We start from the raw sequence: 27811 nt of genomic DNA on the forward strand, positions 1-27811 counted from the left end.
GCTTCTTTTTGATTATAATAATAATAATATGGTCAGCAGCAACGTGAATAAGTCAGTGATTCACACAGACGGTTGGTAGTGAGTCATCTACTGGTTACTGGTAACTGGTACTACTGAGAGCTCGGCGCACACTGCCACTCACTACTTACAAGAAACACCCAGGTGGCTTAACTAAGCCATAATATGCCACAGGGATGGTGAAGACCACTCTTACCAGCATCCAACTGGGAGCACAAAGCGATATAGGAGACAATACTTCAGAAGAACTTGCGTGGCTTACTTCTCTCTCTCAGCTGGGTTAGAAGCTGGGTTGGCTGACTGGCTTAACCCATGAGAATGGCTGACTGGAAGACGTGTAACGATGCACACAGCATGAAGGAGCAGGTGGATGACAGGAGACTGGCTGGATGATAGGCTGAGGCAGGCTGACTGGCGCTCACTCCCACAGTCTGGCTTACTGGCTGGCTTAATTGCAAAATCCGGGTCAACCCCTCGGAGATTGAAGCAATTAGCACATGAACTAAGCCAGGAAGCTTGAAAGACGGCTGCAACTGGTTTTTAAGCTGGAGTGGCCGGTTGAGGCTGGCAGACATGACCTCTGACCTGCCGGCACCCCACAAACAAACTTCTAACGTCTGAAATACCCGTAAATCCACACCCACACCTCTGTCACCAATTTGTCATGTGAGGGTTCGATAACGTGGATTGAGTAAGAACACTCACGTAGGCTGGTTAGTACGTATAATTATAACTATAACGGAAAGTATGTGAAGCACCATCACCCGCTCTGCCTCTCTGCTCTCTATCTTAAGACTGACCCACCAGTGAAGCCTAGGGGGTGAGCGGCGTTCAAAAACATGCTATGGTCAGCAGCCGATGTATAGCCCTTGTGGCTTAGTGCTTCTTTTTGATTATAATAATAATAATATGGTCAGCAGCAACGTGAATAAGTCAGTGATTCACACAGACGGTTGGTAGTGAGTCATCTACTGGTAACTGGTACTACTGAGATGTGCTACCATGTAGATGTGTTATCTTGTAGATGTGTGTTATGTTGCTGTGCTATCATGTAGATGTGCATTATCATGTAGATGTGTGTTATCATGTAGATGTGTGTTATCATGTAGATGTGTTACCATGTAGATGTGTGTTATCATGTAGATGTGTGTCATCATGTAGATGTGTGTCATCATGTAGATGTGTGTTACCATGTAGATGTGTGTTACCATGTAGATGTGTGTTACCATGTAGATGTGTTACCATGTAGATGTGTGTTATCATGTAGATGTGTGTTATCATGTAGATGTGTGTTACCATGTAGATGTGTGTTACCATGTAGATGTGTGTTACCATGTAGATGTGTGTTACCATGTAGATGTGTGTTACCATGTAGATGTGTGTTACCATGTAGATGTGTGTTACCATGTAGATGTGTGTTACCATGTAGATGTGTGTTATCATGTAGTTGTGAGTTATCATGTAGATGTGTGTTATCATGTAGTTGTGAGTTATCATGTAGATGTGTGTTATGTAGATGTGTGTTATCATGTAGATGTGTGTTATCATGTAGATGTGTGTTCTGTAGATGCATGTTATCATGTAGATGTGTGTTATCATGTAGATGTGTGTTCTGTAGATGCGTGTTATCATGTAGATGTGTGTTATCATGTAGATGTGTGTTATCATGTAGATGTGTGTTACCATGTAGATGTGTGTTATCATGTAGATGTGTGTTCTGTAGATGTGTGTTATCATGTAGATGTGTGTTATCATGTAGATGTGTGTTATCATGTAGATGTGTGTTCTGTAGATGCATGTTATCATGTAGATGTGTGTTACCATGTAGATGTGTGTTATCATGTAGATGTGTGTTCTGTAGATGTGTGTTATCATGTAGATGTGTGTTATCATGTAGATGTGTGTTATCATGTAGATGTGTGTTATCATGTAGATGTGTGTTCTGTAGATGCATGTTATCATGTAGATGTGTGTTATCATGTAGATGTGTGTTCTGTAGATGCGTGTTATCATGTAGATGTGTTATCATGTAGATGTGTGTTATGTAGATGTGTGTTATCATGTAGATGTGTGTTATCATGTAGATGTGTGTTATCGTGTAGATGTGTGTGTCATGTTGGGGTTCAATAACCAGCCTACGTGAGTGTTCTTACCGGGTAAGAACACTCACGTAGGCTGGTTAGTACGTATAATTATAACTATAACGGAAAGTATGTGAAGCACCATCACCCGCTCTGCCTCTCTGCTCTCTATCTTAAGACTGACCCACCAGTGAAGCCTAGGGGGTGAGCGGCGTTCAAAAACATGCTATGGTCAGCAGCCGATGTATAGCCCTTGTGGCTTAGTGCTTCTTTTTGATTATAATAATAATAATATGGTCAGCAGCAACGTGAATAAGTCAGTGATTCACACAGACGGTTGGTAGTGAGTCATCTACTGGTTACTGGTAACTGGTACTACTGAGAGCTCGGCGCACACTGCCACTCACTACTTACAAGAAACACCCAGGTGGCTTAACTAAGCCATAATATGCCACAGGGATGGTGAAGACCACTCTTACCAGCATCCAACTGGGAGCACAAAGCGATATAGGAGACAATACTTCAGAAGAACTTGCGTGGCTTACTTCTCTCTCTCAGCTGGGTTAGAAGCTGGGTTGGCTGACTGGCTTAACCCATGAGAATGGCTGACTGGAAGACGTGTAACGATGCACACAGCATGAAGGAGCAGGTGGATGACAGGAGACTGGCTGGATGATAGGCTGAGGCAGGCTGACTGGCGCTCACTCCCACAGTCTGGCTTACTGGCTGGCTTAATTGCAAAATCCGGGTCAACCCCTCGGAGATTGAAGCAATTAGCACATGAACTAAGCCAGGAAGCTTGAAAGACGGCTGCAACTGGTTTTTAAGCTGGAGTGGCCGGTTGAGGCTGGCAGACATGACCTCTGACCTGCCGGCACCCCACAAACAAACTTCTAACGTCTGAAATACCCGTAAATCCACACCCACACCTCTGTCACCAATTTGTCATGTGAGGGTTCGATAACGTGGATTGAGTAAGAACACTCACGTAGGCTGGTTAGTACGTATAATTATAACTATAACGGAAAGTATGTGAAGCACCATCACCCGCTCTGCCTCTCTGCTCTCTATCTTAAGACTGACCCACCAGTGAAGCCTAGGGGGTGAGCGGCGTTCAAAAACATGCTATGGTCAGCAGCCGATGTATAGCCCTTGTGGCTTAGTGCTTCTTTTTGATTATAATAATAATAATATGGTCAGCAGCAACGTGAATAAGTCAGTGATTCACACAGACGGTTGGTAGTGAGTCATCTACTGGTAACTGGTACTACTGAGATGTGCTACCATGTAGATGTGTTATCTTGTAGATGTGTGTTATGTTGCTGTGCTATCATGTAGATGTGCATTATCATGTAGATGTGTGTTATCATGTAGATGTGTGTTATCATGTAGATGTGTTACCATGTAGATGTGTGTTATCATGTAGATGTGTGTCATCATGTAGATGTGTGTCATCATGTAGATGTGTGTTACCATGTAGATGTGTGTTACCATGTAGATGTGTGTTACCATGTAGATGTGTTACCATGTAGATGTGTGTTATCATGTAGATGTGTGTTATCATGTAGATGTGTGTTACCATGTAGATGTGTGTTACCATGTAGATGTGTGTTACCATGTAGATGTGTGTTACCATGTAGATGTGTGTTACCATGTAGATGTGTGTTACCATGTAGATGTGTGTTACCATGTAGATGTGTGTTACCATGTAGATGTGTGTTACCATGTAGATGTGTGTTATCATGTAGTTGTGAGTTATCATGTAGATGTGTGTTATCATGTAGTTGTGAGTTATCATGTAGATGTGTGTTATGTAGATGTGTGTTATCATGTAGATGTGTGTTATCATGTAGATGTGTGTTCTGTAGATGCATGTTATCATGTAGATGTGTGTTATCATGTAGATGTGTGTTCTGTAGATGCGTGTTATCATGTAGATGTGTGTTATCATGTAGATGTGTGTTATCATGTAGATGTGTGTTACCATGTAGATGTGTGTTATCATGTAGATGTGTGTTCTGTAGATGTGTGTTATCATGTAGATGTGTGTTATCATGTAGATGTGTGTTATCATGTAGATGTGTGTTCTGTAGATGCATGTTATCATGTAGATGTGTGTTATCATGTAGATGTGTGTTCTGTAGATGCGTGTTATCATGTAGATGTGTTATCATGTAGATGTGTGTTATGTAGATGTGTGTTATCATGTAGATGTGTGTTATCATGTAGATGTGTGTTATCATGTAGATGTGTGTTATCGTGTAGATGTGTGTGTCATGTTGGGGTTCAATAACCAGCCTACGTGAGTGTTCTTACCGGGTAAGAACACTCACGTAGGCTGGTTAGTACGTATAATTATAACTATAACGGAAAGTATGTGAAGCACCATCACCCGCTCTGCCTCTCTGCTCTCTATCTTAAGACTGACCCACCAGTGAAGCCTAGGGGGTGAGCGGCGTTCAAAAACATGCTATGGTCAGCAGCCGATGTATAGCCCTTGTGGCTTAGTGCTTCTTTTTGATTATAATAATAATAATATGGTCAGCAGCAACGTGAATAAGTCAGTGATTCACACAGACGGTTGGTAGTGAGTCATCTACTGGTTACTGGTAACTGGTACTACTGAGAGCTCGGCGCACACTGCCACTCACTACTTACAAGAAACACCCAGGTGGCTTAACTAAGCCATAATATGCCACAGGGATGGTGAAGACCACTCTTACCAGCATCCAACTGGGAGCACAAAGCGATATAGGAGACAATACTTCAGAAGAACTTGCGTGGCTTACTTCTCTCTCTCAGCTGGGTTAGAAGCTGGGTTGGCTGACTGGCTTAACCCATGAGAATGGCTGACTGGAAGACGTGTAACGATGCACACAGCATGAAGGAGCAGGTGGATGACAGGAGACTGGCTGGATGATAGGCTGAGGCAGGCTGACTGGCGCTCACTCCCACAGTCTGGCTTACTGGCTGGCTTAATTGCAAAATCCGGGTCAACCCCTCGGAGATTGAAGCAATTAGCACATGAACTAAGCCAGGAAGCTTGAAAGACGGCTGCAACTGGTTTTTAAGCTGGAGTGGCCGGTTGAGGCTGGCAGACATGACCTCTGACCTGCCGGCACCCCACAAACAAACTTCTAACGTCTGAAATACCCGTAAATCCACACCCACACCTCTGTCACCAATTTGTCATGTGAGGGTTCGATAACGTGGATTGAGTAAGAACACTCACGTAGGCTGGTTAGTACGTATAATTATAACTATAACGGAAAGTATGTGAAGCACCATCACCCGCTCTGCCTCTCTGCTCTCTATCTTAAGACTGACCCACCAGTGAAGCCTAGGGGGTGAGCGGCGTTCAAAAACATGCTATGGTCAGCAGCCGATGTATAGCCCTTGTGGCTTAGTGCTTCTTTTTGATTATAATAATAATAATATGGTCAGCAGCAACGTGAATAAGTCAGTGATTCACACAGACGGTTGGTAGTGAGTCATCTACTGGTAACTGGTACTACTGAGATGTGCTACCATGTAGATGTGTTATCTTGTAGATGTGTGTTATGTTGCTGTGCTATCATGTAGATGTGCATTATCATGTAGATGTGTGTTATCATGTAGATGTGTGTTATCATGTAGATGTGTTACCATGTAGATGTGTGTTATCATGTAGATGTGTGTTATCATGTAGATGTGTTACCATGTAGATGTGTGTTATCATGTAGATGTGTGTTATCATGTAGATGTGTGTCATCATGTAGATGTGTGTCATCATGTAGATGTGTGTTACATGTAGATGTGTGTTACCATGTAGATGTGTGTTACCATGTAGATGTGTTACCATGTAGATGTGTGTTATCATGTAGATGTGTGTTATCATGTAGATGTGTGTTACCATGTAGATGTGTGTTACCATGTAGATGTGTGTTACCATGTAGATGTGTGTTACCATGTAGATGTGTGTTACCATGTAGATGTGTGTTACCATGTAGATGTGTGTTACCATGTAGATGTGTGTTACCATGTAGATGTGTGTTACCATGTAGATGTGTGTTATCATGTAGTTGTGAGTTATCATGTAGATGTGTGTTATCATGTAGTTGTGAGTTATCATGTAGATGTGTGTTATGTAGATGTGTGTTATCATGTAGATGTGTGTTATCATGTAGATGTGTGTTCTGTAGATGCATGTTATCATGTAGATGTGTGTTATCATGTAGATGTGTGTTCTGTAGATGCGTGTTATCATGTAGATGTGTGTTATCATGTAGATGTGTGTTATCATGTAGATGTGTGTTACCATGTAGATGTGTGTTATCATGTAGATGTGTGTTCTGTAGATGTGTGTTATCATGTAGATGTGTGTTATCATGTAGATGTGTGTTATCATGTAGATGTGTGTTCTGTAGATGCATGTTATCATGTAGATGTGTGTTATCATGTAGATGTGTGTTCTGTAGATGCGTGTTATCATGTAGATGTGTTATCATGTAGATGTGTGTTATGTAGATGTGTGTTATCATGTAGATGTGTGTTATCATGTAGATGTGTGTTATCGTGTAGATGTGTGTGTCATGTTGGGGTTCAATAACCAGCCTACGTGAGTGTTCTTACCGGGTAAGAACACTCACGTAGGCTGGTTAGTACGTATAATTATAACTATAACGGAAAGTATGTGAAGCACCATCACCCGCTCTGCCTCTCTGCTCTCTATCTTAAGACTGACCCACCAGTGAAGCCTAGGGGGTGAGCAGCGTTCAAAAACATGCTATGGTCAGCAGCCGATGTATAGCCCTTGTGGCTTAGTGCTTCTTTTTGATTATAATAATAATAATATGGTCAGCAGCAACGTGAATAAGTCAGTGATTCACACAGACGGTTGGTAGTGAGTCATCTACTGGTTACTGGTAACTGGTACTACTGAGAGCTCGGCGCACACTGCCACTCACTACTTACAAGAAACACCCAGGTGGCTTAACTAAGCCATAATATGCCACAGGGATGGTGAAGACCACTCTTACCAGCATCCAACTGGGAGCACAAAGCGATATAGGAGACAATACTTCAGAAGAACTTGCGTGGCTTACTTCTCTCTCTCAGCTGGGTTAGAAGCTGGGTTGGCTGACTGGCTTAACCCATGAGAATGGCTGACTGGAAGACGTGTAACGATGCACACAGCATGAAGGAGCAGGTGGATGACAGGAGACTGGCTGGATGATAGGCTGAGGCAGGCTGACTGGCGCTCACTCCCACAGTCTGGCTTACTGGCTGGCTTAATTGCAAAATCCGGGTCAACCCCTCGGAGATTGAAGCAATTAGCACATGAACTAAGCCAGGAAGCTTGAAAGACGGCTGCAACTGGTTTTTAAGCTGGAGTGGCCGGTTGAGGCTGGCAGACATGACCTCTGACCTGCCGGCACCCCACAAACAAACTTCTAACGTCTGAAATACCCGTAAATCCACACCCACACCTCTGTCACCAATTTGTCATGTGAGGGTTCGATAACGTGGATTGAGTAAGAACACTCACGTAGGCTGGTTAGTACGTATAATTATAACTATAACGGAAAGTATGTGAAGCACCATCACCCGCTCTGCCTCTCTGCTCTCTATCTTAAGACTGACCCACCAGTGAAGCCTAGGGGGTGAGCGGCGTTCAAAAACATGCTATGGTCAGCAGCCGATGTATAGCCCTTGTGGCTTAGTGCTTCTTTTTGATTATAATAATAATAATATAGTCAGCAGCAACGTGAATAAGTCAGTGATTCACACAGACGGTTGGTAGTGAGTCATCTACTGGTTACTGGTAACTGGTACTACTGAGATGTGCTACCATGTAGATGTGTTACCATGTAGATGTGTGTTATCATGTAGATGTGTGTTATCATGTAGATGTGTGTTATCATGTAGATGTGTGTCATCATGTAGATGTGTGTCATCATGTAGATGTGTGTTACCATGTAGATGTGTGTTACCATGTAGATGTGTTACCATGTAGATGTGTGTTATCATGTAGATGTGTGTTATCATGTAGATGTGAGTTATCATGTAGATGTGTGTTATCATGTAGATGTGTGTCATCATGTAGATGTGTGTCATCATGTAGATGTGTGTTACCATGTAGATGTGTGTTACCATGTAGATGTGTGTTATGTAGATGTGTGTCATCATGTAGATGTGTGTCATGTAGATGTGTGTCATCATGTAGATGTGTGTTACCATGTAGATGTGTGTTATGTAGATGTGTGTTACCATGTAGATGTGTGTTACCATGTAGATGTGTTACCATGTAGATGTGTGTTACCATGTAGATGTGTTACCATGTAGATGTGTGTTACCATGTAGATGTGTTACCATGTAGATGTGTTACCATGTAGATGTGTGTTATCATGTAGATGTGTTACCATGTAGATGTGTTACCATGTAGATGTGTGTTATCATGTAGATGTGTTACCATGTAGATGTGTGTTACCATGTAGATGTGTTACCATGTAGATGTGTGTTACCATGTAGATGTGTTACCATGTAGATGTGTGTTACCATGTAGATGTGTTACCATGTAGATGTGTTACCATGTAGATGTGTGTTACCATGTAGATATGTTACCATGTAGATGTGTGTTACCATGTAGATGTGTGTTACCATGTAGATGTGTGTTACCATGTAGATGTGTGTTACCATGTAGATGTGTTACCATGTAGATGTGTGTTATCATGTAGATGTGTGTCATCATGTAGATGTGTGTTACCATGTAGATGTGTGTTACCATGTAGATGTGTGTTATCATGTAGATGTGTTACCATGTAGATGTGTGTTACCATGTAGATGTGTGTTACCATGTAGATGTGTGTTATCATGTAGATGTGTTACCATGTAGATATGTGTTATCATGTAGATGTGTGTTATGTAGATGTGTGTTACCATGTAGATGTGTTACCGTGTAGATGTGTTACCATGTAGATGTGTGTCATCATGTAGATGTGTGTTACCATGTAGATGTGTTACCATGTAGATGTGTTACCATGTAGATGTGTTACCATGTAGATGTGTGTTACCATGTAGATGTGTGTTACCATGTAGATGTGTGTTACCATGTAGATGTGTGTTATGTAGATGTGTGTTACCATGTAGATGTGTGTTACCATGTAGATGTGTGTTATGTAGATGTGTGTTACCATGTAGATGTGTTACCATGTAGATGTGTGTTACCATGTAGATGTGTGTTATGTAGATGTGTTACCATGTAGATGTGTTACCATGTAGATGTGTGTTACCATGTAGATGTGTGTTACCATGTAGATGTGTGTTACCATGTAGATGTGTGTTATGTAGATGTGTGTTACCATGTAGATGTGTTACCATGTAGATGTGTGTTACCATGTAGATGTGTGTTATGTAGATGTGTTACCATGTAGATGTGTTACCATGTAGATGTGTGTTACCATGTAGATGTATTTCCATGTAGGTTGGACCGATATATTTTATTTAAGAAGAATAAAAAAAAGGAATAAGAAAAACCCAAAGAAAATGTGAGACTAAAGTTGCGAGAACGTCAAGGACTAACTCAAAAAAAAGTTTCTTTCAGGTATAAAAGACCAATATTAGGGGAAAAAGCTAGGCCTACTTCAGTGTAACTTAGATCGGCTTACTGACTCACGAAATTGTAACGGCACGACTGCAAACCATACCAAGGGTGGGGATAGAACCCGCGGTCAGAGTCATAAAACTCCAGACCGACGCGTTAGCCACTAACTGTAAGCCACGGCTTACTGTTAGTGTCAGAGAAATTTATACTCTTAGTAACACTTTTTCCCACTTTTTTTGCACGAGAGGATGCAAATAAAATCCCAGAAATCAATAATTACTAATTTGAAGGATTCTAAAGGAATAAAATGAAGAACGTAGCAACGCATTGACTAGCTAGTCTCGTCAACAGTCCTACAGATGGGTACCGTACAGGATAAGTGGAAAAATGGCAAATGTGATACTCATTCACAAGGCGGGAGATACTGTGCGTTCTTAGCTGCAAATTATAAATCAGTCAGCTTAGTCTTAATCGTACGAAAGTTGATGGAATCAGTAACTACTAATATAATTTAAAGCCACGTTGACTGATGTAATTTTATCTGTGAATTTCAGTACTGGTTTGCTGATTCACTAAGGAATTCGAGGCGGAAGATCATGATAATGAATATGACATTGTATATATGAACTTTAGTAAGGCCTTTGATAGAGTTTCACACAGAAGACAGTTGAAGAAAGTAACGGCACACATAATAACAACGGCAATTACCTCCTGGACAAGACATGGTTGATTGATAGGCAACGAAGAGTTTGCATAAATGAGGAAAACTAGAATGGGGATGCATTACAAGTGGTGTGCCACTGGAATCAGAATTAGCACCATAGTCTACATAAAAGATCTGTATGAAATGATAAATAATAACATAAGTTTACTGTTGACACTACAAGGTATCAAAAAGTTCCTGGACTGCTAATAAAACTAATGTAATTCTTGGCATCAAATCAGGAAGTATAAATAATAGAAATCATAGTTATGTTTGTACCTCAGTCTTCTGTGTCTTTGATTACGCCTCATTTAGATTATTTTCTTCAGATCTCATCTCCATTTTACAGAATGGCCATAAATGTCAATTTATTTGTTCAAACCTGTAGGGTTCATGTAGTGCCTGGGGAAATAGGAGGCATTCAGGTTCGATCCAAGGAAGGGGGAGATTAAGTCCCATTTTATAGATCCCCTCACCAGATGGCGAAGTCGATCCCATGCATCAAACCTTTCCTACGATGATGAAGTTATCAAGGTCACCATTCCTCAGGCTGTGTACCGGACCAGGTGTGTGCACACCAGACCAGGTGTGTGGACACCAGACCAGGTGTGTGCACACCAGACCAGGTGTGTGGACACCAGACCAGGTGTTTGCACACCAGACCAGGTGTGTGGATACCAGACCAGGTGTGTGAACACCAGACCAGGTGTGTGGACACCAGACCAGGTGTGTGCACACCAGACCAGGTGTGTGCACACCAGACCAGGTGTGTGCACACCAGACCAGGTGTGTGCACACCAGACCAGGTGTGTGCACACCAGACCAGGTGTGTGCACACCAGACCAGGTGTGTGCACACCAGACCAGGTGTGTGGATACCAGACCAGGTGTGTGGATACCAGACCAGGTGTGTGGACACCAGACCAAGTGTTTGGGCACCAGACCAGGTGTGTGGACACCAGACCAGGTGTGTGGACACCAGGCCAGGTGTGTGGATACCAGACCAGGTGTGTGCACACCAGGCCAGGTGTGTTCACAACAGACCAGGTGTGTTCACCAGACCAGGTGTGTGCACACCAGACCAGGAGTTTGGACACCACACCAGGTGTGCAGACACCATACCAGGTGTATGAACACCAGACCAGGTGTGTGGACACCAGACCAGGTGTGTGGATACCAAACCAAATGTGTGGACACCAGACCAAGTGTTTGGACACCAGACCAACTATGTGGACACCAGACCAGGTGTGTGGGCACCAGACCAGGTGTGTGGATACCAGACCAGGTGTGTGGACACCAGACCAGGTGTGTGGACACCAGACCAGGTGTGTGGACACCAGACCAGGTGTGTGGAAACCAGACCAGGTGTATGGACACCAGACCAGGTGTGTGGGCACCAGACCAGGTTTTGGATACCAGACCAAGTGTGTGGACACCAGACCAGGTGTTTGGACACCAGACCAGGTTTGTGGATACCAGACCAGGTGTGTGCACACCAGACCAGGTGTGTGGACACCAGACCAGGTGTTCGGACACCAGACCAGGTTTGTGGATACCAGACCAAGTGTGTAGACACCAGACCAGGTGTGTGGACACCAGACCAGGTGTGTGCACACCAGACCAGGTGTGTGGATACCAGACCAAGTGTGTGGACACCAGACCAGGTGTGTTCACACCAGACCAGGTGTGTGCACACCAGACCAGGTGTTTGGGAACCAGACCAGGTGTGTGGACACCAGACCAGGTGTGTGGACACCAGACCAGGTGTGTGGACACCAGACCAGGTGTATGGACACCAGACCAGATGTGTGGACACCAGGTGTATGGACACCTGGTGCGTGGACACCTGGTGTATGGACACCAGGTGTGTGGACACCTGGTGTGTGGACACCTGGTGTGTGGACACCAGGTGTGTGGACACCTGGTGTGTGGACACCAGGTGTGTGGACACGTGGGTGGACACCTGGTGTGTGGACACCAGGTGTGTGGACGCCAGGTGTGTGGACACCAGGTGTGTGGACACCAGGTGTATGGACACCTGGTGTGTGGACACCTGGTGTGTGGACACCTGGTGTGTGGACACCAGGTGTGTGGACACCAGGTGTGTGGACACCTGGTGTATGGACACCTGGTGTGTGGACACCTGGTGTGTGGACACCTGGTGTGTGGACACCTGGTGTGTGGACACCTGGTGTGTGGACACCAGGTGTGTGGACACCAGGTGTGTGGACACCTGGTGTGTGGACACCTGGTGTGTGGACACCTGGTGTGTGGACACCAGGTGTGTGGACACCAGGTGTGTGGACACCAGGTGTGTGGACACCTGGTGTGTGGACACCTGGTGTGTGGACACCAGGTGTGTGGACACCTGGTGTGTGGACACCTGGTGTGTGGACACCTGGTGTGTGGACACCTGGTGTGTGGACACCTGGTGTGTGGACACCAGGTGTGTGGACACCTGGTGTGTGGACACCAGGTGTGTGGACACCTGGTGTGTGGACACCAGGTGTGTGGACACCTGGTGTGTGGACACCAGGTGTGTGGACACCTGGTGTGTGGACACCAGGTGTGTGGACACCTGGTGTGTGGACACCTGGTGTATGGACAGTACCTCAGCAAGGCGGGACTGACAGAAATGGGTTCAAGATAAACTAGTTCAGTATTTAAAAGAAATAAATGTTGGAAAGTAATGTTTCAGAGTGCGGGGCTGGAGACGCTCGCACGTCCCGGGGACCTTACTCAACTGACATATTTCGACAGTTTTAAATTTAAGTTGGACGGATATGTGAGTTGGACATACCTAGCATGGGCCAGTAGGCCTACTGCAGTGCCCCACTATTCTTATGTTCTTAAATGTGTTTTCTTGTAGATGTATATTTCCCCAGATAATGTAGATGAATGTTTACCTGTAGATGTGCGCTTATCTAGGTTTATTCACCTAGTTATATTTGCAGGGGTCGGTTCACAGCCCCTGTCCCTTCTTAGTTCTTAACATCCAGCTATATTTATTTCTGGCCACCAGAGCTCCATCGTACCTACTCTTGAGGCAGTGTATCGCTTTTATCTGCACCTCAGTTCACGCAGTGCGTTCCACCTTTAGCCTGAAAATATACTTGCTAATGTCCGTGCGTCTTTAGCTGCCATCTGTGTCCTCTGGCTCCTTCACACACTACAAACAGTCTGTCCCTATGGAAATACCAACAAATTATAGTTGATAAAGACACAAGCAAACTTTCAACTGGTTGAACCCTTGGTAATATACACAATTTACAATAGCTGGTCAAGAAACATACTACTCAGCATGCTGATAATACCCATACCATTCCTTGCCAGGGGCTCACTCAATATATCTCAAGTTGTACCCATCATTAACCAGTAGACCGATTACATTGCTCCTCTATATATACTGAACTCATACACTCACACCTGATTCTGTTCCCACATATTATGTTACCATCGGGTACATTCTATTAGAGTTGAAAAATCTTGCTTTACGAGCGTAATGTTGCGTTCAGTAACGTTGATAATGTTGAAGATTAAGACACACGTGCAACGTTGATGATCACTTCTTGTGTATCTTTATCAATTACAGCCAGTCTATGTCCACTCTATAGTCCCCTGGTCCTCTTCTTCTAGTGTTGCTACATGATATATTAAGTCTTTCCACATGTTCCCTGGTCCTTCTCTTCTAATGTTGAAGAATTAGACATATAAGCAACATCTGGGTATCTTTATTTGTAGATGTTTTGCCAACCAGTGGCTTTATCAGTACAATACTAGGACGTAATGTGGAGACTGTAGAACTATGACGTGATTACCTCATATCTTGTATATAGTTCTACAGTCTTCACATTATTCCATGTATTGTATTGATAAAGCCGCTGGATGGTGAAATGTCTACAAATAAAGATACCCAGATGCAGCTTATGTGTTTTATTCTTCATCTTTTCGGTATTGTATACCATTCATGTACATCTGATGTTGCCAGATGATGTATTTTAAGTCTTTCCACGTGTTGTTTCTAGGTCCTTCTGTTCCTGTATTGCTAGATGCAGTATATTAAGTCTTTTCTCGTACTCCATTTTCCTCAGCTCTGGTACCAGTCTCATTGTGTACCTTTGTATCTTCTTTTGTTATTTTATAGGCATAATCAGGTGAGAGGGCTCCATGCTGGTGCTGCATACTCCAAGATGGGCTTAACGTAAGTAATGACCAATGTTTTAATCTTAGTTTTGATAAGGTTTGTGTTTCTGGTGATATACTTAGTGTAATGTTTGCTCCTAGAGTTTGTACATTACATGCAGCATCATATCTCCCAAGCTGTATTCACTGTCCAGTCTTCTCACTCCTCCTATTTTTATTACTTTGCAAACTGTACAAGTATAGGTATGTTAATACCAATAGATTGGGAGAATAAGATATATATGGTGTGATAATTAATGATTATGAATGTCTCATTCTTTCTTATTTTGCACTTCTCTGAAGTCACTTGAAGTAATTAACTTCTTGTATACCTCTGCAGCCTCTTTAAGTCTTCTTGGGGTCTCTCCTTGTCTTCTTTGGATAACTTCCTCATTAATTTCACATCATCCGTAGTAATACTATGATTCATTTTCCTCCTATAAAATCATTTATGTGTATCAAGAACACAAAGGTCCTAACACTGATCCTTGGGGTACTCCACTAGTTACCTGTGTCCAGTCTGACTCTTATTATTTTACCATCACCTTTTTTGCTTCCCTGTGGGTTTTTTCCTTTAGATATTTGCTTCCCAGTAGAGGGGCGTAGAAAACACTTCTTTCCATTGGATGGTTTTCTTGAAAGACTGCATCATGTAAGATTTTTTTTTTTGTCGTATACCATTACACAGGATGTTTTTCTTTCATCATACCCCATCACTATAGTTTTCCCTGTCATGGTCCATCATGAAGGATGTTTTGTTCTGTCATATTTCATTGCACAGGATGGCTTTCTGTATAGCAATATGTCATTGATGTCAGCTAGGCCTGTATACCATGTACATGTACTTGTAGTAAATAAAGATATTATTATATTATTATAAGGTCCCGATACTAGATGTAGTATTTGCCTTGTTTTTGGCATATGAAAGGAAATATTTCGAATTTCTTTCAATTTCACTAATCGCATTTAGCTCCTCCTGTCTCTCCTGGGTCCTGTAAGACCTTTAATTTAAGTTCAATGCTTTCCATTTTCCTGGTCAACACTTCCTTCCTTGTATCAGATAATCTAGTGTTCTTGAGGAGCTCAGTGATTCATCGTCGTCTATTGTATAGGGGGCGTCTTTCTCCAGTTTACTTCTCTTCTTTCTTAGGGTAATATGCCTTGAACATACTTCAGCTGCCAGGTTGATATGGTCTTAGAAGTGGCAGATGCAGATCAATGTAGACAAGTGTCACCATATTACAGGATGGACATAAATACACTGGAAAACATACAGAGGAGCAAAACGTTGATCCCATGTATCAGAAATCTGATACATGGGCAGTGAATCTGAGGGCAGTGAATCTGCACTCTCTAGAAGGCGTAGAATTAGGGAGGATATGATGGAGGCGTATAAATGAAAGACAGCGATAAATAAAAGGGATATAAATAACGTACTAAAAATATTTAACCAAGACAGTACTCGCAGAAATGGGTTCAAGTTGGAGAAAAATATTTACAAAATATATATACTAAAGCACTGTTTTGGTAATAGAGTTATGGATGAATGGAACAAACTGATGAGCGGCGTCACTGAGGCGAAAACCTCGTGTAGCTTTAAAAATATGTCAGACAAGTTCAGGAGTGTGATCTAGACCTGCCTAGCATGGGCCAGTAGGCCTTCTACACTACTTTTCTCCTGTGTTTTTATGTTCTAAAAAAGTGTTGGATGGTTGAGGAGGCAGAGTTTTGGAGGGTAAAGGAGGGACAGTTTTGTAGGGTAAAGGAGGGACAGTTTTGGAGGGTAAAGGAGGGACAGTTTTGGAGGGTAAAGGAGGGACAGTTTTGGAGGGTAAAGGAGGGACAGTTTTGGAGGGTAAAGGAGGGACAGTTTTGTAGGGTAAAGGAGGGACAGTTTTGGAGGGTAAAGGAGGGACAGTTTTGTAGGGTAAAGGAAAGACAGTTTTGGAGGGTAAAGGAGGGACAGTTTTGTAGGGTAAAGGAGGGACAGTTTTGGAGGGTAAAGGAGGGACAGTTTTGGAGGGTAAATGAAGGACGGTTTTGGAGGGTAAAGGAGGGACAGTTTTGGAGGGTAAAGGAGGGACAGTTTTGGAGGGTAAAGGAGGGACAGTTTTGGAGGGTAAAGGAGGGACAGTTTTGGAGGGTAAAGGAGGAACAGTTTTGGAGGGTAAAGGAGGGACAGTTTTGGAGAGTAAAGGAGGGGCAGTTTTGGAGGGTAAAGGAGGCAGAGTTTTGAAGGGTAAAGGAGGGACAGTTTTGGAGGGTAAAGGAGGCAGAGTTTTGAAGGGTAAAGGAGGGACAGTTTTGGAGGGTAAAGGAGGGACAGTTTTGGAGGGTAAAGGAGGGGCAGTTTTGAAGGGTAAAGGAGGCAGAGTTTTGAAGGGTAAATGAGGGACAGTTTTGGAGGGTAAATGAGGGACAGCTTTGGAGGATAAAGGAGGGACAGTTTTGGAGGGTAAAGGAGGGACAGTTTGGAGGGTAAAGGAGGGACAGTTTTGGAGGGTAAAGGAGGGACAGCTTTGGAGGATAAAGGAGGGACAGTTTGGAGGGTAAATGAGGGACAGTTTTGGAGGGTAAATGAGGGACAGTTTTGGAGGGTAAAGGAGGGACAGTTTGGAGGGTAAAGGAGGGACAATTTTGGAGGGTAAAGGAGGGACAATTTGGAGGGTAAAGGAGGGACAATTTGGAGGGTAAAGGAGGGACAGTTTTGGAGGGTAAAGGAGGGACAGTTTTGAAGGGTAAAGGAGGCAGAGTTTTGAAGGGTAAATGAGGGACAGTTTTGGAGGGTAAAGGAGGCAGAGTTTTGGAGGGTAAAGGAGGGACAGTTTTGGAGGGTAAAGGAGGGGCAGTTTTGAAGGGTAAAGGAGGCAGAGTTTTGAAGGGTAAATGAGGGACAGTTTTGGAGGGTAAAGGAGGCAGAGTTTTGGAGGGTAAAGGAGGGACAGTTTTGGAGGGTAAAGGAGGGACAATTTTGGAGGGTAAAGGAGGGACAATTTGGAGGGTAAAGGAGGGACAATTTGGAGGGTAAAGGAGGGACAGTTTTGGAGGGTAAAGGAGGGACAGTTTGGAGGGTAAAGGAGGGACAGTTTTGGAGGGTAAAGGAGGGACAGTTTTGAAGGGTAAAGGAGGGACAGTTTTGGAGGGTAAAGGAGGGACAGTTTTGGAGGGTAAAGGAGGGACAGTTTTGGAAGGCAAAGGAGGGACAGTTTTGGAGGGTAAAGGAGGGACACTTTTGGAGGGTAAAGGAGGGACAGTTTTGAAGGGTAAAGGAGGGACAGTTTTGGAGGGTAAAGGACGGACAGTTTTGAAGGGTAAAGGACGGACAGTTTTGAAGGGTAAAGGAGGGACAGTTTTGGAGGGTAAAGGAGGGACACTTTTGGAGGGTAAAGGAGGGACAGTTTTGGAGGGTAAAGGAGGGACAGTTTTGGAGGGTAAAGGAGGGACAGTTTTGGAGGGTAAAGGACGGACAGTTTTGAAGGGTAAAGGAGGGACAGTTTTGGAGGGTAAAGGAGGGACAGTTTTGGAGGGTGAAGGAGGGACAATTTTGGAGGGTAAAGAACGGACAGTTTTGGAGGGTAAAGGAGGGACAATTTGGAGGGTAAAGGAGGGACAATTTGGAGGGTAAAGGAGGGACAGTTTTGGAGGGTAAATGAGGGACAGTTTTGAAGGGTAAAGGAGGGACAATTTTGGAGGGTAAAGGAGGGACAGTTTTGAAGGGTAAATGAAGGACGGTTTTGGAGGGTAAAGGAGGGACAATTTGGAGGGTAAAGGAGGGACAGTTTTGGAGGGTAAAGGAGGGACAATTTGGAGGGTAAAGGAGGGACAGTTTTGGAGGGTAAAGGAGGGACAGTTTTGGAGGGTAAAAGAGGGACAGTTTGGAGGGTAAAGGAGGGACAGTTTTGGAGGGTAAAGGAGGGACAGTTTTGAAGGGTAAAGGAGGGACAGTTTTGGAGGGTAAAGGACGGACAGTTTTGAAGGGTAAAGGAGGAACAGTTTTGGAGGGTAAAGGAGGGACAGTTTTGGAGGGTAAAGGAGGGACAGTTTTGAAGGGTAAAGGAGGGACAGTTTTGGAGGGTAAAGGAGGGACAGTTTTGAAGGGTAAAGGAGGGACAGTTTTGGAGGGTAAAGGAGGGACAATTTGGAGGGTAAAGGATGGACAATTTGGAGGGTAAAGGAGGGACAGTTTTGGAGGGTAAAGGAGGGACAGTTTTGGAGGGTAAATGACGGACAATTTGGAGGTAAAGGAGGGACAATTTGGAGGGTAAAGGAGGGACAATTTGGAGGGTAAAGGAGGGACAATTTTGGAGGGTAAAGGAGGGACAATTTTGGAGGGTAAAGGAGAGACAATTTTGGAGGGTAAAGGAGGGACAATTTTGGAGGGTGTAGTATGGAGAATTTTGAAGGGTGGAGTCTACCTGGAGGGTATTCCGGGAATCAACGCCCCCGCGGCCCGGTCCATGACCAGGCCTCCTGGTGGATCAGAAGCTGATCAACCAGACTGTTATTGCTGGCCGCACGTAGTCCAACGTACAAGTATATAAGTACGAGTATATAAGGGTGACTCACAGTTGGGTATCTTGCATGAGTTCCTTAGTTAACACTTGTGGTTTTTAGGGTCAGTAATGGTCAGAAGGTCAATGTTGGTGAAGAAGGGGCGTGGGAGCTGCTCTAGTGGTGGAGACAGAGGGAACCTGGGATGAGGGATGGAGGGCGGGAGGGATGGAACTGGAGTGGGGGTCGTGGGAGACATACACAATGGGGCCGTCATTAGTGATGCTGGTTGATGGGCTGTCCTCTCATTTTCTCACACTGGTGATGTTGACCACTTGTGATGTTCACCACTGGTAATGCTCACCACTGGTAGTGCTCACCACTGGTAATACTCACCACTGGTAGTGCTCACCACTGGTAATGCTCACCACTGGTAATGCTCACCACATACAAAGCAGGTGAAATCGCAGATCTAGAGAGTGTACAGAGATCCTTTACTGCACGTATAAGTTCTGTCAAGCACCTTAACTACTGGGAACGCTTGAAAGCACTTGACTTGTACTCGTTGGAACGCAGGAGGGAGAGATATATCATAATCTACACTTGGAAAATCTTGGAAGGAATGGTCCCAAATCTGCACACAGAAATCACTCCCTACGAAAGTAAAAGACTGGGCAGGCGATGCAAAATGCCGCCAATAAAAAGTAGGGGCGCCATTGGTACACTAAGAGAAAACACCATAAGTGTCCGGGGCCCAAAACTGTTCAACAGCCTCCCATCAAGCATTAGGGGAATTGCCAATAAACCCCTGGCTGCCTTCAAGAGAGAGCTGGACAGATACCTAAAGTCAGTGCCGGATCAGCCGGGCTGTGGCTCGTACGTCGGACTGCGTGCGGCCAGCAGTAACAGCCTAGTTGATCAGGCCCTGATCCATCGGGAGGCCTGGTCGTGGACCGGGCCGCGGGGGCGTTGATCCCCGGAATAACCTCCAGGTAACCTCCAGGTAACCACTGGTAGTGCTCACCACTGGTAGTGCTCACCACTGGTAATGATCACCACTAGTAATGCTCACCACTGGTAATACTCACCACTGGTAATGCTCACCACTGGTAATGCTCACCACTGGTAATACTCACCACTGGTAGTGCTCACTGGTAATGCTCACCACTGGTAATGCTCACCACTGGTAATACTCACCACTGGTAATGCTCACCACTGGTAATGCTCACCACTGGTAGTGCTCACCACTGGTAGTGCTCACCACTGGTAATGCTCACCACTGGTAATGCTCACCACTGGTAGTGCTCACCACTGGTAATGCTCACCACTGGTAGTGCTCACCACTGGTAATACTCACCACTGGTAATGCTCACCACTGGTAGTGCTCACCACTGGTAGTGCTCACCACTGGTAATGCTCACCACTGGTAATGCTCACCACTGGTAGTGCTCACCACTGGTAGTGCTCACCACTGGTAGTGCTCACCACTGGTAGTGCTCACCACTGGTAATGCTCACCACTGGTAATGCTCACCACTGGTAGTGTTCACCACTGGTAGTGCTCACCACTGGTAGTGTTCACCACTGGTAATGCTCACCACTGGTAGTGCTCACCACTGGTAATGCTCACCACTGGTAATACTCACCACTGGTAATGCTCACCACTGGTGGTGCTCACCACTGGTGGTGCTCACCACTGGTGGTGCTCACCACTGGTGGTGCTCACCACTGGTGGTGCTCACCACTGGTAGTGCTCACCACTGGTAGTGCTCACCACTGGCAGTACTCACCACTGATAATGCTCACCACTGGTGGTGCTCACCACTGGTAGTGCTCACAACTGGTAGTGCTCACCACTGGCAGTACTCACCACTGATAATCACCACTGGTAGTGCTCACCACTGGTAGTGCTCGCCACTGATAGTGCTCACCACTGGTGGTGCTCACCACTGGTGGTGCTCACCACTGGTGGTGCTCACCACTGGTAGTGCTCGCCACTGGTAATGCTCACCACTGGTAGTGCTCACCACTGGTAGTGCTCACCACTGGTGGTGCTCACCACTGGTGGTGCTCACCACTGGTAGTGCTCACCACTGGTAATGCTCACCACTGGTAGTGCTCGCCACTGGTAATGCTCACCACTGGTAATGCTCACCACTGGTAATGCTCACCACTGGTAATGCTCACCACTGGTGGTGCTCACCACTGGTAGTGCTCACCACTGGTAATGCTCACCACTGGTAGTGCTCACCACTGGTAGTGCTCGCCACTGGTAGTGCTCACCACTGGTAGTGCTCACCACTAGCAGTACTCACCACTGGTAGTGCTCGCCACTGGTAATGCTCACCACTGGTAGTGCTCACCACTGGTAGTGCTCACCACTGGTAATGCTCACCACTGGTAGTGCTCACCACTGGTAGTGCTCACCACTGGTAATGCTCACCACTGGTAGTGCTCACCACTGGTAGTGCTCACCACTGGTAGTGCTCACCACTGGTAGTGCTCACCACTGGTAATGCTCACCACTGGTAATGCTCACCACTGGTAGTGCTCACCACTGGTAGTGCTCACCACTGGTAGTGCTCGCCACTGGTAATGCTCACCACTGGTAGTGCTCGCCACTGGTAATGCTCACCACTGGTAGTGCTCACCACTGGTAGTGCTCACCACTGGTAGTGCTCGCCACTGGTAATGCTCACCACTGGTAGTGCTCACCACTGGTAGTGCTCACCACTGGTAGTGCTCACCACTGGTAGTGCTCACCACTGGTAATGCTCACCACTGGTAGTGCTCACCACTGGTAGTGCTCACCACTGGTAATGCTCACCACTGGTAGTGCTCACCACTGGTAGTGCTCACCACTGGTAATGCTCACCACTGGTAGTGCTCACCACTGGTAGTGCTCACCACTGGTAGTGCTCGCCACTGGTAATGCTCACCACTGGTAGTGCTCACCACTGGTAGTGCTCACCACTGGTAGTGCTCACCACTGGTAGTGCTCACCACTGGTAATGCTCACCACTGGTAGTGCTCACCACTGGTAGTGCTCACCACTGGTAATGCTCACCACTGGTAGTGCTCACCACTGGTAGTGCTCACCACTGGTAGTGCTCACCACTGGTAGTGCTCACCACTGGTAGTGCTCACCACTGGTAGTGCTCACCACTGGTAGTGCTCACCACTGGTAGTGCTCACCACTGGTAATGCTCACCACTGGTAGTGCTCACCACTGGTAGTGCTCACCACTGGTAATGCTCGCCACTGGTAATGCTCACCACTGGTAGTGCTCACCACTGGTAGTGCTCACCACTGGTAGTGCTCGCCACTGGTAATGCTCACCACTGGTAGTGCTCACCACTGGTAGTGCTCACCACTGGTAGTGCTCACCACTGGTAATGCTCACCACTGGTAGTGCTCACCACTGGTAGTGCTCACCACTGGTAATGCTCACCACTGGTAGTGCTCACCACTGGTAGTGCTCACCACTGGTAATGCTCACCACTGGTAGTGCTCACCACTGGTAGTGCTCACCACTGGTAGTGCTCACCACTGGTAGTGCTCACCACTGGTAGTGCTCACCACTAGCAGTACTCATCACTGGTAGTGCTCGCCACTGGTAATGCTCACCACTGGTAGTGCTCACCACTGGTAGTGCTCACCACTAGCAGTACTCATCACTGGTAGTGCTCGCCACTGGTAATGCTCACCACTGGTAGTGCTCACCACTGGTAGTGCTCACCACTAGCAGTACTCACCACTGGTAGTGCTCACCACTGGTAGTGCTCACCACTAGCAGTACTCACCACTGGTAGTGCTCACCACTAGCAGTACTCACCACTGGTAGTGCTCACCACTAGCAGTACTCACCACTGGTGATGTTGACCAGTGATGATTGACCTGCATGACGAAGCCATAACAGCTGAGGAGAATGATACACGCAGTCATCACACGTTAAAAACATAAGAAAGAAGGAACACTACATCATGCCTGCTGGCCCATGCGAGGCAGGTCCAAGTCTCCCACCGGCTTAAGCCAATGACTCAACCTAATCACGTCAGGCCACAGCCACTTAAGGAAGGAGCACGGCATCAGACCTATTAGCACAAGCTGGTCAGGTCCAACTCACACCCACTCATGTATTTATCTAACCTGTTTTAAAATTACACAACATTTTAGCTTCTATGACGGTACTCGGTATTTAAGTGTCACATACCACGCCTACAACTAGATGTTAAACTAATTATATCATAGATTAGGGAGGTGTCTGCAGCATTTTGTCTCATTCATGAGGAACTCATTTAGGTCGTCAGTTTTTATGCCAATTAGTGACTCATCGAACAATGAGTCGAACTGAGACTTACACATTTCAGTCATTTCTTTGAAAGTTAACACACATGTGCGACATCTGGTTATCTTTATTGTAGACGTTTCGCCATCCAGTGGCTTTATCAATACAAATTCTAGGATATAATGTACATGTATCTTAACTTTCATCTTGTCGGTATTGTATACCTTTCTTGCACAATCATTTCTTTGCCGTCGTCAGTGTATATCCAGCAAATGGTAGGAAATTTTCTGAAAGTCGGTTGAAATACTGTGGAAATGTTTCCCTACTGGAGCCCCGGTGTTTGTGACCGTGTTAAGACCTTTTCTGACCTGTGGCGGGGATAACTGTCAACCATCCTGTGTGTGTGTAATCGGTAAGCTCTTTTCATTATTTTGTTTTAACCAGTTCTGGTGAAAGAGGTCAGGGGTGTTGGTACTTTTTGTGTTTAGATTATGTGGAGAGAATAACGAATGTTGTGCTTGGGAGGTTTTGGAGGCTGAAACGTAATATGTACAGGTACTTCATCCACCAAGAGCCAGCTCATCCACCAACCTGACAATCACCCAGTTACCCATCCTAAGGTACCCTTGGGAGGGTCACTCACTGTTGAGCTCACTACTCCAGGCCTGCTATATATTAAACTGGGTGCCTTGTGGCCATCACCCAGCTGCTGTGTCACTGTCTTGGCCTGTCATCCGTCATAGTGAGTGCCTTGAGACCTTCACCCACTGCTGATTTACCCATTGACTAAGTGCCATATCGATGCCAGTACTTTGGCACCGCCCTAGTAACAACGTATCCAGACTCTAAACAGAAGAGAAGCACTGAAGCAATAGTCAACAGAGTTTTTCTCCGAGGCAGATGACATGTTGTGGTCGGCAGCTGACATGTGGCCGGCAACTGACATGTTGTGGCTGGTCAGGTCGGCAGCTGACTATTTGTGATCGGCAGCTGACGTGTTGTGGGCAGCAGCTGGCTTATTGTGGCCGGTAGCTGACTTGATATGGGCGGCAGCTGATGTCTTTAGGGCGGCAGCTGACATCTTATGGGGGTCAGCAGTTGACTTGTGGCGGTATTGTGAAGACTAAAACACAAAGATGGCGTCAGGGAGGCTGGGATGAGAGGTGAGAGATGCATGCTTCACCTCTCACACCTGCCAGCACATTGTGCACAGGTATTTTAGGACCCATGAACCTTGAAACTGGGTGAGTGCATCAGCCAGTGAACAGCGGGGTATTGTTGAAAGTGGTATAAAATACCGACAGGCTAAAGATTAAGACACATGTGCAACATCTGGGTATCTTTATTGTAGACGTTTCGCCATCCAGTGGCTTTATCAATACAAATTCCAGGACATAACTTGAAGACAGTAGAACTATGCACAGAAGATGAGGTAATCAGTAGGTGCGAAGAGCGCCGTAGTCGTGCTCTTCGCACCTACTCCAAGGTTGACGGACTGATTACCTCATCTTCTGTGCATAGTTCTACTGTCTTCAAGTTATGACCTGGAATTTGTATTGATAAAGCCACTGGATGGCGAAACGTCTACAATAAAGATACCCAGATGTTGCACATGTGTCTTAATTTCATCTTGTCGGTATTGTATACCATTCTTGTACACCATTGTTTGTAACGGCTTGACAAAGCTCCTGGAGAGCGAAACGTTGCCACAATAAAATGTCACATTAGTTGCACTTGTGTCGTTTTACTTTACATATTGTCGGTAATTCTACCAACATTATTACAAGTCTACTGTGTAGGCGAAACGTTTCGTCAATAAAGATACCTAACTGTTGTACATGTGTCTTAATCTTCGACAACTGGGTAGCCAGAACAAGTCGAGCTCTCACTATTTCTGTACCATCCCAGGCACTCGCACAGTGTGCCCCAGGAAAGTAAGTAATGGTGAACTGTGAGTGCCAGAAGTGAGTGAGTTCTGAGTACCATAGTTGTGAGCGTGTCATAAGTGTGAGATAGTGCCAGTTGGTAGTGCCACAGTTCCTTGGATCACCGCCATAAGTGTGAAATAGTGCCAGTTGGTAGTGCCACAGTTCCTTGGATCACCGCCATGAGTGTGGGTGTTCTATAGCTCAGTTGTTAGCACACTCAGTTCACATATTGAGATCCGTGGTTCAATCCCCGGTACGGGGATTGAACCACGGATCTCACTATGTGAAACATTGGGCCTGTTTCCTTGTTGTCCATGTTCACCTCGCAGTAAACAGGTACCTGGGTGTTAGTCGACTGGTGAGGGTCGCATCCAGGGGATAAAATTAACCTAAGTTGCCCGAAATGTTCTGCATAACAAGGGGCTTTCTATATAGTATGTCAAGGTAGGTCTGTAAAAATTGTATCATGTACTTGAAGAAATAAAGAGTATTATTATTGTATTAATGCTGGTAGAATTACCGACAATATGTATTATTATTATTACTTTTATCAACGTTGAGACCAGATGTGCCTTGTTTACATTATACTATACAGTTCTAGCCACCGTATTACAGAATAGATATTAATGCACTGGAAAACGTACAAAGGAGAATAAGTAAGTTTGTTCAGGTATGCACAAGTACAGTTACATACATTATCATACATAGCAGCATATGTGTAGAGGATGACAGTCAATCCCATGTATCAGAAATCTTTCCTATGAGGATAGACTGAGAGCCCTGAATCTGCACTCTAGAAAGGCGTAGAATTAAGGGGGATATGATTGAGGTGTATCAATGGAAAGTAGGAATAAATATAGCGGATGTAAAATGTTGTGTTGTAAAAATAGGTTAGACAAATGCATGAGTGGGTGTGGGTGGGAGTGAGTTGAACCTGACTGGCTTGCGTAAGTGGATGTGACTTGGACTGACTGGCTTCGGCCAGTAGGTGACTTGGACTTGCCTAGCATGGGCCAGTAGGCCTGCTATAGTGCTCCTTTCTAATGTTAAATTTTCAGCGTGGGTCCAAGAGCTGGATCTCTATGTTATATCGTTAATTACGTAGAATTAACTACAGGCTGGCCGTCAAGAAGAGTGATGAGTGGTAACATTACAGCTGTGCTTGGAGACACTAGTGGTGGTCTCCCACGTTACTGCCGGAAACGCTTGAGGTGTTATCTCTGCTACGTGATGACACTCTAGTCAGCGTCTCCAAGAACAATTGTAATGTTACCACTCATCACTCTTCTTGACGGCCAGCCTGTAGTTAATATTACGTAATTTACAATAGTAAATGTTCCCACGTTGATGGTTCGTTGTTCACCATTAGACACACATGCAAAATCTTGGTGTCTTTATTTGTAGACGTTTCGCCAACCAGTGGCTTTATCAGTACAATACAAGGACATAATGTGAAGAATTATACACAAAAGATGAGGTATTCAGTCAACAGCCTTAGAGTTGGTAAACATCACCGTAGTCTGGAAGGAACTGAGGCACAGTCATGGAGCTTGGAGCTTATATACTGGCGACAAGTATTGGACGTGCAGCAGACGAAGGCATTGTCGACATTACTGGTGGTGTTGATGGACGACTAATTTCAATTACCCCGCTATGGACAACTTGAGGAAATAAAAGCTAGATCGGTGTATAAAACCAATTCCAACCACACAATAGAGTGGAGCGATAATCTCAGAGAATCTCATTTTCAAAGATCACAACAGTGTATCTACCACATCTGCTATGAAAATGACAGGATGAATAATGAGAACCTTCAAAACAAGGGATGCCAAGCCAATGATGATTCTCTTTAAATCACCTGTTCTCTCTAGGCTGGAATACTGTACACTAACAGCCCCTTTCAAGGCAGGCGAAATTGCCGATATGGAGAATGTACAGAGAACTTTCACTGCACGTATAAGTAGAGTCAAGCACCTCCATTATTGGGACCATTTGAAGTCCCTTGGCCTGTACTCCTTGGAACGCAGGTGAGAAAGATACATTATAATTTACACCTAGAAAATCGCAGAGGGTCTATTCCCAATTCTGCACATAGAAATCACTCCCTATAAAACCTAGAGACTCTGTAGGCTGTGCAACATCTCCCAAATGAAAAGCAGGGGTGTCGTGAGTACACTTGAAGTTAACACGATAAGTGTCAGGAGCCCAAGACTGTTCAACTGCTTCCCAGCATGCATAAGGGGGATTACCAATAGACCTCTGGCTGTCTTCAAGAAGGCGCTGGATAGGCACTTAAAGTCAGTACCTGACCAATCAGGCTGTAGCTCATACGTTGGTTTATGTGCGGTCAGCAGTAACAACCTGGTTGATCAAACCCTGATCCACCGCTAGGCCTGGTCACAGACGGGGCCGCGGGGGCGTTGATCCCCGAAACTCTCTCCGGGTATGATACCAGCAGCAGTTGCATGACACTAACAGCAGCTGCATGACACCAGCAGCAGCTGCATGACAATAGCAGCAGCTGCATGACACCAGCAGCA

The 27811-nt window shown here is 45.2% G+C and overlaps 1 protein-coding gene across 2 annotated transcripts in view; it reads left to right on the forward strand.

The window, feature by feature from the left end:
• The window catches only part of Gyg (glycogenin 1), a 122139-nt gene that overhangs the window by 60766 nt on the left and 33562 nt on the right, over positions 1–27811 (forward strand). Inside the window, exon 2 of one of the 2 annotated variants that reach the window (XM_053776146.2) lies at positions 14528–14584. The exons of the other annotated variant lie outside the window; for it this stretch is intronic. The gene's annotated coding sequence lies outside the window, so the exon portion shown is untranslated. The remainder of the gene's footprint in view (positions 1–14527; positions 14585–27811) is intronic. 2 annotated transcript variants of the gene reach the window in all.

The sequence above is a fragment of the Cherax quadricarinatus genome, chromosome 19 (assembly GCF_038502225.1).
Source record: "Cherax quadricarinatus isolate ZL_2023a chromosome 19, ASM3850222v1, whole genome shotgun sequence".
Lineage (NCBI taxonomy): Eukaryota > Metazoa > Arthropoda > Malacostraca > Decapoda > Parastacidae > Cherax > Cherax quadricarinatus.